The 13,850-nt window shown below is 42.0% G+C and overlaps 1 protein-coding gene across 1 annotated transcript in view; it reads left to right on the top strand.

Annotated features, from left to right (window-relative positions):
- The first annotated feature begins 1,215 nt into the window (after positions 1-1,215).
- Smp_134940 (hypothetical protein) overlaps positions 1,216-13,850 on the top strand; it is a 32,012-nt gene continuing 19,377 nt past the window's right edge. The window contains exon 1 of the mRNA XM_018799633.1: positions 1,216-1,316. The gene's annotated coding sequence lies outside the window, so the exon portion shown is untranslated. The remainder of the gene's footprint in view (positions 1,317-13,850) is intronic.

Below are 13,850 nucleotides of genomic sequence, written 5' to 3'. Positions count from 1 at the left end.
GGTGTTCATCTTGTTGTGCTAATGAGGTATGCCAACTTGGACCGATGGATATATGTGCCCGGTCCTACGTTCTAGCTGACTAATTGACAGTAGATCGAGAGGTGATTAGATTTTAATACATGGAATACTCAGAAATGATTTTGAAACTAATACACTTTCTTTTGTTTCCAGATCAGATCAATTCGGGAGACATATTAGGTGAGTTCAAAAGTGAAGGACCAACAGAATACCCATGACATACATGTTTCCACACTGAGTCATCAACTTTTGGAACATTTATTTGACTTATTCAGTCGAAGACTAGAAATTAACAGAAATTTATTAGAAAAGGACAAACACAGGTCGTCAGTCTTCTGTACTCAATACATGACTAGCATTACCTTGTAATCTATCCGAAATTTCTTATAAAGGACAAAAATATTCTTAATTGGTTTAGTTTACAGAGATAGTTATCATATCACTATCAAACACGGGGTTAAGGCTCACCTTATACTCAGTAATATATAACATCATCTACATATGCCTATAGGATCTGCGAACATTTTGGTTCAAAAGGGACTTTGGTAAAAAGACAATATTAAACTAAATCGGTGGAGTTCGAACTCAAATTCCTTTCCTCAATATCAAAAATACTCACCAGCCGACTAATGGCGCGGAAACGAACAAAATGGGAGCTAGATCATCAATTTGTTCATGAAGTTGTTGACTTCAGCTCTCAGTAGGGATCGGAAAGTGGAACTGGATTAACAGCGGCAAATATTGTTGGTCCGTGTCAAGTATATCCAAATTATTGTGATTCCGACGCAACATGTGCTTTTATCGGGACATCTCGGAGGACATAGCAGGCGAGTAGAAAAGCCAAGAACGAACGAAATACCCGTGGCATACAGGTTTACACATCGAGTTATCAATAATTGGAACCTGCTGCTCGAAGCAGTGGTGTCCGCACCTTCAATTGACTCATCCAAGAGAAGACTGGACACTCACAGAAGCATATTAGAAAAGGAATAACATAGGCCGTAGGTCTTCTGTCCTTACTACACAAATCTAAATCTATATATGTGAGGAATCCAAAGACTATTATTATAAGCAGGAACCTTGAATGCCTGACATAGAATAGCATTCTAAACCTCTACATTACAAACTAGTTAGTCTACAGTCAAGTTAGTAAAAATTAAAAGAAAACCAATGTGCCTCTAACGATCTAATCACTAAAACCGCACACAATCACGTTATTAATCAGTTTTATCAAAGAATTATGATATATGTTGACATTTTAATTAAGAAAATTCAGAGATTGATGAGAGTATTTAACCTTGGGCAGCTTTTAAAGACCTTATTGTCGTTTCACAAAACCCAACTCGACTGTGTAGTAGTTAAGTCAGTGCAGGAAAACATGTAATCCCGGTAGCGTATTATTGATACTTTGCGCTTCCTAGTTGTACCAAACAGGTAATTGTGTTTCTGTTGGCACATCACGAGGGTGCTGAAAACCACTCTCTGAACAATATATGGCATGACAAATCAAGTATACCAAGTGTTGCCTCCAGACGTGTGTAGCTTAGCTCAGTCTGTCTCCTTCAGTCTTCAGTAATTAGGATTCAAATGGTTGTGGGCGGAATAGAAGACGCATTCGCTTAACGGGCTTTCGTGTCTAGTAGCAGTGAATCACCAATACCTCCAGGCACGAGCCTAGGTGTATTAACGATGGTAGGAAAAAAATTGGTAAACCTCAATAAGATGTTATCCCTAGTCCTTATGAATAGGTCAAGTTTCCTCTTAAATGACTCCTTGCACTAGCTCAGCCATCAACGGATTCCAGCATTTGACTACTCTTAAAGAGTGGAAGTTGTTTCTACAGTCCGTTCTGCTATGTTGTGTCTCCAGTTTCTGAGTGTTACCCCTTAGGTTAGTATTGTGACGATGAATCCTTCGCGCGCTATTTAAAAAGGACAGTGGTATTTTTCCTCGTTGAGTAAATTCTATTGTTTTGATCGTTATTAACGTATCAAGACTACTGTTTTTATACTTTGATTGAATTTCTTTCAGTTAAAGTATTCTATTAGAGTATCATCTTTGGTATCCTAAATAGTTTTATCGTCGGTACTCCAGAGTACCTTTTTTTTCCATTGTGTCTGTTAGTACTTTGGTCCTAACTGTTTATAGTTTTTTTTTCTACTTATAGTCAACACTCACTTTCGCATCTTAAAATGACTGGAAGATGCAACAAAAGCATTTGCCACCGCCCAGGATGTCGATATCCTGTTGATAGCGGCATGCAGTGCGATGAGTGCAAAGGTTGGTACCACGATGTTTGCACGAATCTAACACCTGCAGCTTTCAAGCGGTTTAGTAAAAATGGATGTGTATGGCTATGTCAACAGTGCTGTTTGGATGCAAATAGCCTGCTAACCGAGGCCATTTCAATAGTAAATGCCGCAAAAAAGTGTCTCGGCAAGCGCGGTCGGGATACATCAGTCAGAACTCAATCTGTCGACACGCAGATTGACACAAGGCAGGCCCAAGTGAGTCCAAAAACTGCCGACCCACACCCTACTAAGGAGGAAGAACATCCTCCAAAGAGGACTGTTACAACCAGAAACTCGCGCAAAAAAGTCTCTTCTGTCCCTCGTATCAAAAATGGTACCCAGAAGGGAACTTCAGGAAGCCGAAACCGCAAGGCTCGATCGGTTTCCAGCGCGAAAGATGACCCGATCTCCCAAGTCGTCCTGACTCTTCCGGAATCCCACAGTACGCCTGACGCGAATGTGGTTACCACTCCAAAGAACGTTGGCGATTGGGTACGGGTCGTAAGAAAAAAACGCCAAAATGACGTAAAAGGAAGTCATACCCCCACCAAAAGGGTCGACAAGCCGAGGTCTGATCACAGCGACAGATCAGTCATTCTCCATAGAGTCAAGGAGAGTGACAACTTAGAACCGAAAGCTCGTTTTGAGCATGACATTGTGTTGATAAAACAACTACTCAACCAAGTTATGCCCAAAAACATCCCCGGAGTCACCTTGCTAAAGGTGTATAGATTAGGAAATCTAGCGCATCTGAAACCAAATCAGTCTAGACTACTCAAAGTCGTTTTCAAATCCTCAAACGAACGCGACTTAATCTTAGAAAATGGACACAAATTAAAGGGTTCAGGAGTTTTTCTCCGTAAGGACTTACCGCTGGCGGACCGTGTTAAAAGACGGGAAGCCGAAAAGGAACTACAGCTCAGATTAGACGCTGGCGAAAAAGACCTGAAAATTGTAAATTTTCGGGTTGTGAGGCTTCGACAGAGGATGATGCCGAAGCCACTCTGGGTGAAGCACGAGGCCACCTAAATAGGCTTCGGATCTGTTATACCAACGCCCGGAGCTTACTAAATAAGCTACCGGAACTAGGTGTACAGATTGACTCAACTAGGCCAGACATAATCGCAGTCACAGAAACATGGCTGACGCCGTCTATAGATAGTAGGGAACTTGATTTCGAGGGTTTTACATTGGTAAGGGCCGATAGAATACAAACACGTAAAGGAGGGGGAGTAGCTCTATTCATTAGGAATGCTATTCCATTCACCATTATCGACAGTGTATCCCATGAGAGTGGGACGTATGAATTAGTTTGCTGCCGCCTGAAATGCAGGGGACAAGAGTTACTACTTAGTTTGATCTATCGCAGTCCAAGCTGTGAGGCAAACGAGGTCCTGCTAAGCAGTCTCAACACTTTATCACGAAGTGATCGATGTCTAATCTTAGGGGACTTCAATGCACCCATGGTGGACTGGGGAAATCTTCGGACTGAATCGTCAGCAAACTCCTTCGAACAGGAACTAGTTGATGCGATAATCACTTGTGCTCTAGTGCAACACGTGAAGGAAGCAACTAGGTACGACCCGGGTTCTGCATCATCCTTACTAGATCTTATATTGACTCATTATGAGGATGATGTTGCAAACCTGGATTACATGCCACCCCTAGGCAAAAGTGATCATGCAGTTTTAAGCTTTGACTTCCATATAACTGTCGATCACGAGTACGCTTCAGCTCAATCCAGACCTAACGTCTGGAAAGCAAACATAGCAGACATCATGAAATCAGCATCATTAGTAGATTGGAAATTAGATCCAGAGTCATCAATCGAAACGGCTTGGGACGTATTCCGGAATTTATACTTAAAAGTTACCACCCCCCACATCCCTTGGACTACACCTAAGAGACCGAGAAACTCCCCACCGTGGTTCAGTAGGGAGGTTCGCATCCTTCTCCGTAAAAGAAGGAAAATGTGGGACAGATTTAGGTTACTGGGGACTGACGAGGCGAAATCTCAGTATCAAAAGGCTCGAAATACCTGTGCCTCGACCCTCCGTAAGGCCAGAAAGCTGTACGAAGAGAAAATCGTAAGGGAATCCATAGAATGCCCTAAACGCTTGTATTCGTATATAAACCAAAGGACAAAAAGAAGAAGAAATGTTCCTTCATTATGGGGAGACAGTACTGCCACATCACTAGTGGAGGATGACTTTGGCAAAGCTCAAGTATTCTCTAAATACTTTAGCGATGTATACACCATAGAAACACCCTTCTCACCAGTCCATGAAAATCCACCCACACAAGCACTGGACAGCGTAACCATTGAAGAACTCGATGTTTTTGGTCTGCTAGTTAAGCTTGACATAGGTAAATCCACTGGACCCGATGAACTGCATCCTAGGTTACTAAAGGAATTAGCTAACTTTGTTGCGAACCCTTTAAGTGTATGTTTTAATCTATCCGTAACCCAGGGTCGTCTACCAAAAGACTGGAAGAACGCCATAGTAAGTCCAGTCTTCAAAACAGGTACAAAACATAAGCCTGAGAATTACCGACCAATTAGCCTAACTAGTGTGGTTGTTAAAATCTTAGAAAAGATTATTCGGAAGGAACTGTTAAAGTATCTCGATGAAAACCGGATCCTCTCCGAAAAGCAGCATGGTTTTAGAACAGGTTACTCTTGTCTCACAAACTTATTAGTCGCTCGTGAAAGCTGGTGCGCTCTTAAGGACCAAAAATTACCTATAGACGTAGCTTACATCGATTTCAGCAAAGCCTTCGACAAAGTTCCGCATAACCGGCTGTTATATAAGCTAAGGAATGTCGGGATTGGAGGCAATCTATTGATGTGGATAAAAGACTTCCTAGTTGGGCGTCAACAAAGAGTAAGGGTGAACTCCAAGTTGTCTAGCTGGGAAACTGTGCTTAGTGGAGTCCCCCAAGGTACAGTTTTGGGGCCAGTGTTATTCCTCCTGTACGTAAATGATCTCCCTCGTCTACTATCGTCATCGGTCTTACTCTATGCTGATGATGTCAAGATATGGAGAGCGATACAAAGCAAGAGCGATAGCTTAGAACTTCAAAATGACCTGGAGAGATTATCTGAATGGTCCCAAACCTGGCAATTGCCGATAAACACTTCCAAGTGTATTGTGATGCATATTGGCCATCAGGGTACAGATACATACACGATGAATAACACTGAGTTACCTATTGTTCAGGCACACAATGACTTAGGCGTCATCGTTAGTCAAGACTTAAAGACTACTGCACACTGCCGTGCAATAGCCGCCAAAGGTTTTAGGACTTTATGGTCCATACGCAGGGCTTTTAGGCATCTTGACGCTAAAACGTTTCTGACTTTGTATACAGTGTTCGTACGCCCTAAACTTGAGTACTGTATACAAGCAGCTAACCCCTGCCTGAAAAAAGACAGTGAACTCTTGGAAAGAGTTCAGAGAACAGCAACTAGGCTGATTCCCGGAATAGCGAAGCTCCCGTATGGTACTAGACTGACCAAGCTAAACCTATTCCCGCTGTCATATAGAAGAATCAGAGGTGACTTGATTATAGTTTTCAAATTGCTAAATGACAAATTTGCACCTGATATGCCCTCATTTTTCTTGTCTTCCAAAACAGAAAATCTACGAGGACACTCCAAAAAAGTTCACAAGCCCAGAACGAATTACTTGTCAGCTGACTACCGACTTTCCCATCGAATAATCAACGAGTGGAATTCATTACCTCAGCACGTGGTTGAGGCTCCATCCGTCGACTCCTTCAAAAGAAAGTTGGATCAGCTGAGAGACCATCATTGCCAGGACTAACACAGGCCACCAAGCCTCCTGTCCTTTCCAAACTGAAACTGAAACTGAAACTGACTAAGCTTAAGTATATGTTTAAGGGGATGTCCAGAGGTGTTAAGGGTATTGTTAGCCATTAGAATATCACCTCTAAGACGTCTGTACTCTAATGGGCAAAAGTTAAGTGATTGGAGGCGCTCTCCATAAGCTTTGAATTTGAGTCCCCGAACTGATTTCGTGGTTTGACGTTGGATATGCTCCGGAGTGTTATAGCTACAAATAAATCCCCAAAATCAATAGCTCTGTAAGTGTTCGACATTGGATGCTGACCACAGTGTCCTTATCCTTCTGAAGAGAGGGAGGAAATACTATGTTTCTGTAGTCTAAATGGGGACGAATAAAACTGTTGAAGATTATGTGAAGAACCGAGCTTCAGTAGAGTTTTCTTCTGCAATATAGGTAAGTTCCGCGAAGTTGTCCCCAGGAAGATGGAAGTCCCCTAGAATCAGGATATGAGTGAATCCGAGTCTTGTAGAGCGGGGTAATCTTTCCGGCATATGACTGTCATACTCGATGTCGCAGCTGGTTGTCTGTAGACGACCACGACTAAACACCTAGAGGTGGTGTTCAATCGTACTGAGCACTGTACGAATTCATCAAGATTAATAAACTCCTGCTTGTCCAGTTGATGTACTTACTCTCAAGCAAGGTCGCAAGTATAAGACCACTCCGTCCCCAATTCCCGTCTTCTGTCGTTGCCAAACAAAGACGCCCCGGGTATTGCTAGTTCCCGGCCCGCGAATTGAGAAGATATACATGTTCCAGGTATTCCTATCAGATGGGTATTATTAGCATTACTGAGTTCATGTAGCTCATCCATTTTATTCAGTGAACTCGTGGCGTTCATATATAATCAATTTGTGCTCTAAATTTGAAAGGTGTGAGTTACCCCGTTCTGTTTATCTGTATTAGTCTGTACTGAGTCAATTTAGTACGATAGACAAGCCTTTGTGACCTTGATTTTGCACTGTATTTTTCAAACATACATATGGTGTTAGCTTTGAAACTTCGTTTTGATTTCCAATAACTGAATAGAAATCAACAGCTTTGCTCGATGCAATCCTTTCCTTCCCTCTAAGACTGATCATTCGAAGAAAGTTAAAAACCGAGATTAAATCGTCTGCGTCTGGAGTTTCGTTTTTCGCACCGAGTAGTGAGTTACTGGAATTCTGTACAAGAACACGTAATATCAACATTTTTTGTTGATATATTCGAAACGAGATTGTACCTCCACCCTATTACAAACTGCAAAGATTAATATAGGTCAATAGACCTTTTTTGAACGGGAAGTTTAGTCCTAACGTTATCTGTATTTATCAAACTTTCGCTGTGTTCTTATGCAACCAAAGTACCAGCTCTGATCTAAAGAATCTATTCGGAGCTAAACGTTCGGTAGACTACCTTCTTTTAGTTTCACTAAACTTAATAGTTAACTGTAGTATTGTCTCAGCTTACTATTCGGTTTTTCTTTCCGTTTTCACGTAAAGGCTAGTTTTAGCTTATCATTACCCGTTTTTATCCATTTTCGCCCGTTTTAGTGTACTATGTTTCTTTTTAAACTGTCCTGTATTTATAAGACAGTTTGTATCCATAGTCTTGCAGATGACCTGGTTGCCGTTTCGCTGTTACATCTGGCATGTAGTGCGACAACTGCAAAGGTTGGTTCCACGAAGCGACCACAGATCTCACAGAAGCTGCATACAGCAGAGTCAGCAGATCAGATCTTAGGTGGGTATGTGTTATGTGCAACACGGATGCCGTAGTTTTGCTGAGCAACATCATCGCCCTACTGACAGGTCCGAGAAAGAAGTTGTCTGGAAACTTAGTAAATGACAGTCATACAACGGGTAGAAAAAATAGGGGGATATCGACAGGTCCACTATTTGAGGAGCAGGTAAAAGCACTAGTGATGACATGCTGGAACTCAGTACCATATTAACGTCAACGGTAATTGACTTCCTCAGCAAACTTGGGTCTCCCAGCTCAGAGTCCTTGAATGCAACAGTCGTTCCCCAAAACTCTGTAGGTGGTTGGAACCACGTTAACACAGTTAAAAAGTACCAGGCGTCACCGTCTAAGCTGAATATCCCAAGTATTGTACGAGAATCAACTGGTGAATTGGTCGCACAATCTATCCCCAAGAACGTCCATCCGGTCATCAAAGAGCCTAAGAATCAGAAACGCGCTTCGACATCCAAACAACAAGGTGCCGAACCTGGACGCACTGGAAAACCTGGGAAATCAATAACGCTGCGTGACGACTCTGTCATAATCATGAACCTTAAGGACGACCCTGACCTTCCACTCAGTTTGCAGGACAAAAATGACAGGATGCCCTGGGGACAATGAAACAAGAAGCCTGAACTCCCTAGAATAGAGCCTTTGACGGTCACACGGCTCGCTCGGGGGAAGACTCTCCACATCCTAGGCTACTTCGTATAACACTCAAGAATGCTTCCGACGTAGAGGACGTCCCGCTAGCTATTCACTTATTGAAATCCGATGGGAACGTAAGAATACCGTATCCTGAGCGAAAGTTCATCCGGAACATCCCTAAAAAATCTCGAGAGGCGATTTTCCGCGGAAGAAATATCATTGTGCAAGGTATACCGGAAAACATGGACCCAGCTTAAGCAAACTGTGGTATTCGGGAATCGAAATTCATCAAGTATTCCTTGAAACTCAAAAACATACTGACCCAACAGGTGACGAGACTAGCCAGGAAAGACGGAGACTCTAGACCCCGGTTAATGAGGATAATCCTCCTATCCTTCGATATGGCGGTTGCGGCTGTGGAAACATTTCGTACTAACAGATGTCCGTTACCAACTTGCATCCACATGTATCCGGATAGGCCACACGACAACAGGATCAAGCACAAACGCAAGCTGGAGCTGACAATACCACTTGCGGACTGTCTTGATCATAAAAAAACCTGTAAAGGACAAGGACTACTAACCCAGAAAACCTTGTATAGGTGGGGTACCTGTAAGGCTCATATAGACTCACAGGAAGAAGCTCATGAGTTCCAAATTGAAAGTATAAACTGCATATTCATGAACGCCGCGAGTTTGCCAAATAAAATGGACGAGCCACGTGAACTTAGCAACGCTAATTATGCTCATCTGATAGGAATATCCGAACCCTGGATATCTTCTTAGTTTATGAACCAGGAGCTAGCAGTACCTGGAATGTCTTTGTTTCGCAACCACAGGAAAACTGGAATGGGGAGTGGGGTAGCATTGTACATACGATAATGCCTGAAGGTGCGCCAACTTCATAACCAAGATTTTCTCAGTCTTCATGAATCCGTATGGTGCTCAGTAAGATTATCTACCACCTCGAGGTGTCTAGTTGGGGTCATCTACAGGTAGTCCACTGCTGACATCGAGCGTAACATTCCTTTACTGGAAAGAATAACTCTCTCTACGCGTCTCCGATTCCCACATATCCTGATTCTAGGGGACTTCAATCTTCCTAGAATCAACTTCGCGGAACATACATACATTGGAGGTGACAACTCTACTGAAGCTCGGTTCTTCAACCTCATTGATGATCTGGGATTATTCGAAAATGTGAAGTTGACAACTGGTTGGAGAAACAGTCAGACGCCGTCGTGCTTAGACTGAGTATTGACGAATGAAGAATTCCTAGTCGACGACCTCTCAATTCTGGCTCCCCAAGTGAAAAACGATCACGCGATTATATACTTCAGTTTTGTCAGCAAAACTGAGCTAAGATATCCCACCAACAACAGGCGCTGGAATTGCAAACGGATAAATGTGTCAGATTTACGGAACAATCTACAACAGGTGGATTGGGATGTTCACACTCAACTTAAAGTGGATACTCATTAGGATTTCTTACTGCACACGCTCTTATGTGCTATAAAGCAATCTGTTCCTCAAATGGTCCCCAAAATTTACAGGCAACCTACAATCATCAAGAACCTCAATCTTCGTTTGCTAAGCCGCAAAAGGCACTGTGAGGCTGAATACAAACGAACTGATAACAACGGCGCGTACAAGCAATACAAACATATAAGGAACATGTGTATAAGGGCAATAAGAGAAGACAGACGTCGGTACTAGACCAAGCTTATCGATAAATTTGTCTCCAATCCGAAAAGCTTATTCCGTTGTTCAACTTCTCTTCGACAAGGCAAAACTGGAGTTTCCCAACTGCTAGGTCCTAATGGTGCGATCAATAATGATGGGGATGCCACTAACCCTTTGGCTGAACAATACTCTTGGACATTTCAACCGACCCACATCAACTACACTGATGAAAGCTTCCTCTGCAACTCCACAGGACTTTCCGAAGTGGATCTGAGTGCTGACCTGGTGCTCCGTAAACTGCAGCACCTAAGAAAAGACACTTCTCCTGGTCCGGATATGCTTCATTCCGCTGTTTTGAGGGAAGCAGCTTCAATCCTGGCGACACCACTTAGCGTGATGTTTGCACACTCGCTAAGCAGAGGCAAACTACCAGAAATTTGGAAGCCGGCCCACATCACACCAATTTTCAAAGGAGGTCGATGCAGTGAACCCTCAAGCTACCGACCAGTTGCCCTTCTCTCCATACCTTCCAAAATTATGGAATCCCTAATATACGACGGTATATTAGAATACTTATTATCCTCAAAGTTCTTCTCACCTCAACAGCATGGGTTTCAGAAATGGTCATTCTTGCTTGTATGACCAACCTGCTGACTGCGGTGGATAGATGGACAAGTATCCTTGATCGCAAGGGGAAGGTTGACGTCATCTACCTGGACTTCTCAAAAGCTTTTGATAGGGTCAACCATATATGTCTTATCAAGAAGCTTAGACGATTGGGTATAAAACCCCCTTTGATTGATTGGCTCTCTTCATATTTAGAAAACCGACACTTTAAGGTCAGGGTTAACTTCACTCTCTCTCAGGCTATGGAATGTCCTAGTGGGGTCCCCCAGGGCTCAATACTAGGACCTTTTCCATCCCTGATTTATCTAAACGATCTTCCACAACAAGTATCGTCTGACTTATTGCTTTTTGCTGATGATGTGAAACTTTGGAGAGAGATACGTAACCAAAAGGATATACTAGCACTTCAGGAGGATGTGACCCGACTTCAAAGTTGGGCAGACGACAACGGACTTACCTTCAACACTTCAAAGTGCAAAGTAGTCCATCTGCGACATGTCGCAGACTATAGTTACAACTAAGGAAACTCCTCCATAGAAGTATCTCAAGTCGAAGAAGATTTAGGAGTATTGGTACCCTACTACTTGAAGTCTTACGCTAACTGAAACAAAAATGCCTTCCGAGCAAACCTTGCTCTGGTAACATTGAAACGCACTTTTGGCCAGCTTTACGGTAGAACTTTCCACATAATCTTCAACAGTTTTATTCGTCCCCATTTAGACTACAGAAACATAGTATTTCCTCCCTCTCTTCAGAAGGATAAGGACACTGTGGTCAGCATCCAATGTCGAACACTTACAGAGCTATTGATTTTGGGGATTTATTTGTAGCTATAACACTCCGGAGCATATCCAACGTCAAACCACGAAATCAGTTCGGGGACTCAAATTCAAAGCTTATGGAGAGCGCCTCCAATCACTTAACTTTTGCCCATTAGAGTACAGACGTCTTAGAGGTGATATTCTAATGGCTAACAATACCCTTAACACCTCTGGACATCCCCTTAAACATATACTTAAGCTTAGTCACAATACTAACCTAAGGGGTAACACTCAGAAACTGGAGACACAACATAGCAGAACGGACTGTAGAAACAACTTCCACTCTTTAAGAGTAGTCAAATGCTGGAATCCGTTGATGGCTGAGCTAGTGCAAGGAGTCATTTAAGAGGAAACTTGACCTATTCATAAGGACTAGGGATAACATCTTATTGAGGTTTACCAATTTTTTTCCTACCATCGTTAATACACCTAGGCTCGTGCCTGGAGGTATTGGTGATTCACTGCTACTAGACACGAAAGCCCGTTAAGCGAATGCGTCTTCTATTCCGCCCACAACCATTTGAATCCTAATTACTGAAGACTGAAGGAGACAGACTGAGCTAAGCTACACACGTCTGGAGGCAACACTTGGTATACTTGATTTGTCATGCCATATATTGTTCAGAGAGTGGTTTTCAGCACCCTCGTGATGTGCCAACAGAAACACAATTACCTGTTTGGTACAACTAGGAAGCGCAAAGTATCAATAATACGCTACCGGGATTACATGTTTTCCTGCACTGACTTAACTACTACACAGTCGAGTTGGGTTTTGTGAAACGACAATAAGGTCTTTAAAAGCTGCCCAAGGTTAAATACTCTCATCAATCTCTGAATTTTCTTAATTAAAATGTCAACATATATCATAATTCTTTGATAAAACTGATTAATAACGTGATTGTGTGCGGTTTTAGTGATTAGATCGTTAGAGGCACATTGGTTTTCTTTTAATTTTTACTAACTTGACTGTAGACTAACTAGTTTGTAATGTAGAGGTTTAGAATGCTATTCTATGTCAGGCATTCAAGGTTCCTGCTTATAATAATAGTCTTTGGATTCCTCACATATATAGATTTAGATTTGTGTAGTAAGGACAGAAGACCTACGGCCTATGTTATTCCTTTTCTAATATGCTTCTGTGAGTGTCCAGTCTTCTCTTGGATGAGTCAATTGAAGGTGCGGACACCACTGCTTCGAGCAGCAGGTTCCAATTATTGATAACTCGATGTGTAAACCTGTATGCCACGGGTATTTCGTTCGTTCTTGGCTTTTCTACTCGCCTGCTATGTCCTCCGAGATATTTGACAGGCTACCATTTATTATCTGATTGTGATTAAGAGGCAAAACACAGGTGTTGCTAGTTCCGGTAGTCTGTCAATAACCCATGTTACAACTTGATGTTTCTGTTCAATTTTTGGAACCTATCACCCTGCTTATCGCTGTCCTCACCTTCAATCGACTCGTTCAAGGAAGACTAGACACTTACAAAAGCATACTAGAAAAGGAATAACATACGTCATGGGTCTTTATTCTTTACTGTACAAATCTGAATCTGATTTATACCATTACAACCCTTTGATTTTGGGTTAATATTATCAGTTTATGTGATTTTTTGGGAAAGACAGTGGAAAATTTTTGGAAAATATGACAGCCCCGAAATTTGCATAAACCTGGGAAAAAATACGAACTTTTCATATGATATGTAAATTCACTTTGGGGAAAACATCGAGATTTCCCTAAAATTGGGAGATTTGGAGACAGGCTTGTATACTAACTGTTAACCAACCATAGTTGGTACATATTTTTCAATTAATATGTCCCTCACAGACTCACTTGCGTAATAGGATCTTTTTATATAACCGTAAATGGATTTTAAGCCATTTTTTATAATAATTAGATATTTCATTCCCGCAACCATCATATTGCCTCCATTTCTACTTTCATCGTAATCCATGCACATAAGTGTATTTAACCAAGGTCAACCAATGTCACTAATTTAGTGGATACAAATCGCACTGTTCCCTCTTTCGCTGACTTGCAGAAGTGTAAACTCAACCTCTAGTTGCCAATATGGTGCATGAATGTTACTATTTTGTACGTATTAGAATAAACTCTTCCGGTTATTAGTATATAGAAATAGGTTTCACATATCAATGCTGACGCTCACACTAC

The sequence above is a fragment of the Schistosoma mansoni genome, chromosome 3, assembly GCF_000237925.1.
Source record: "Schistosoma mansoni strain Puerto Rico chromosome 3, complete genome".
In the NCBI taxonomy this organism is placed as follows: Eukaryota; Metazoa; Platyhelminthes; class Trematoda; order Strigeidida; family Schistosomatidae; genus Schistosoma; species Schistosoma mansoni.
The sequence above is the reverse complement of the archived record's forward strand: the minus strand, read 5'-3'. Positions and strand labels throughout refer to the sequence as shown.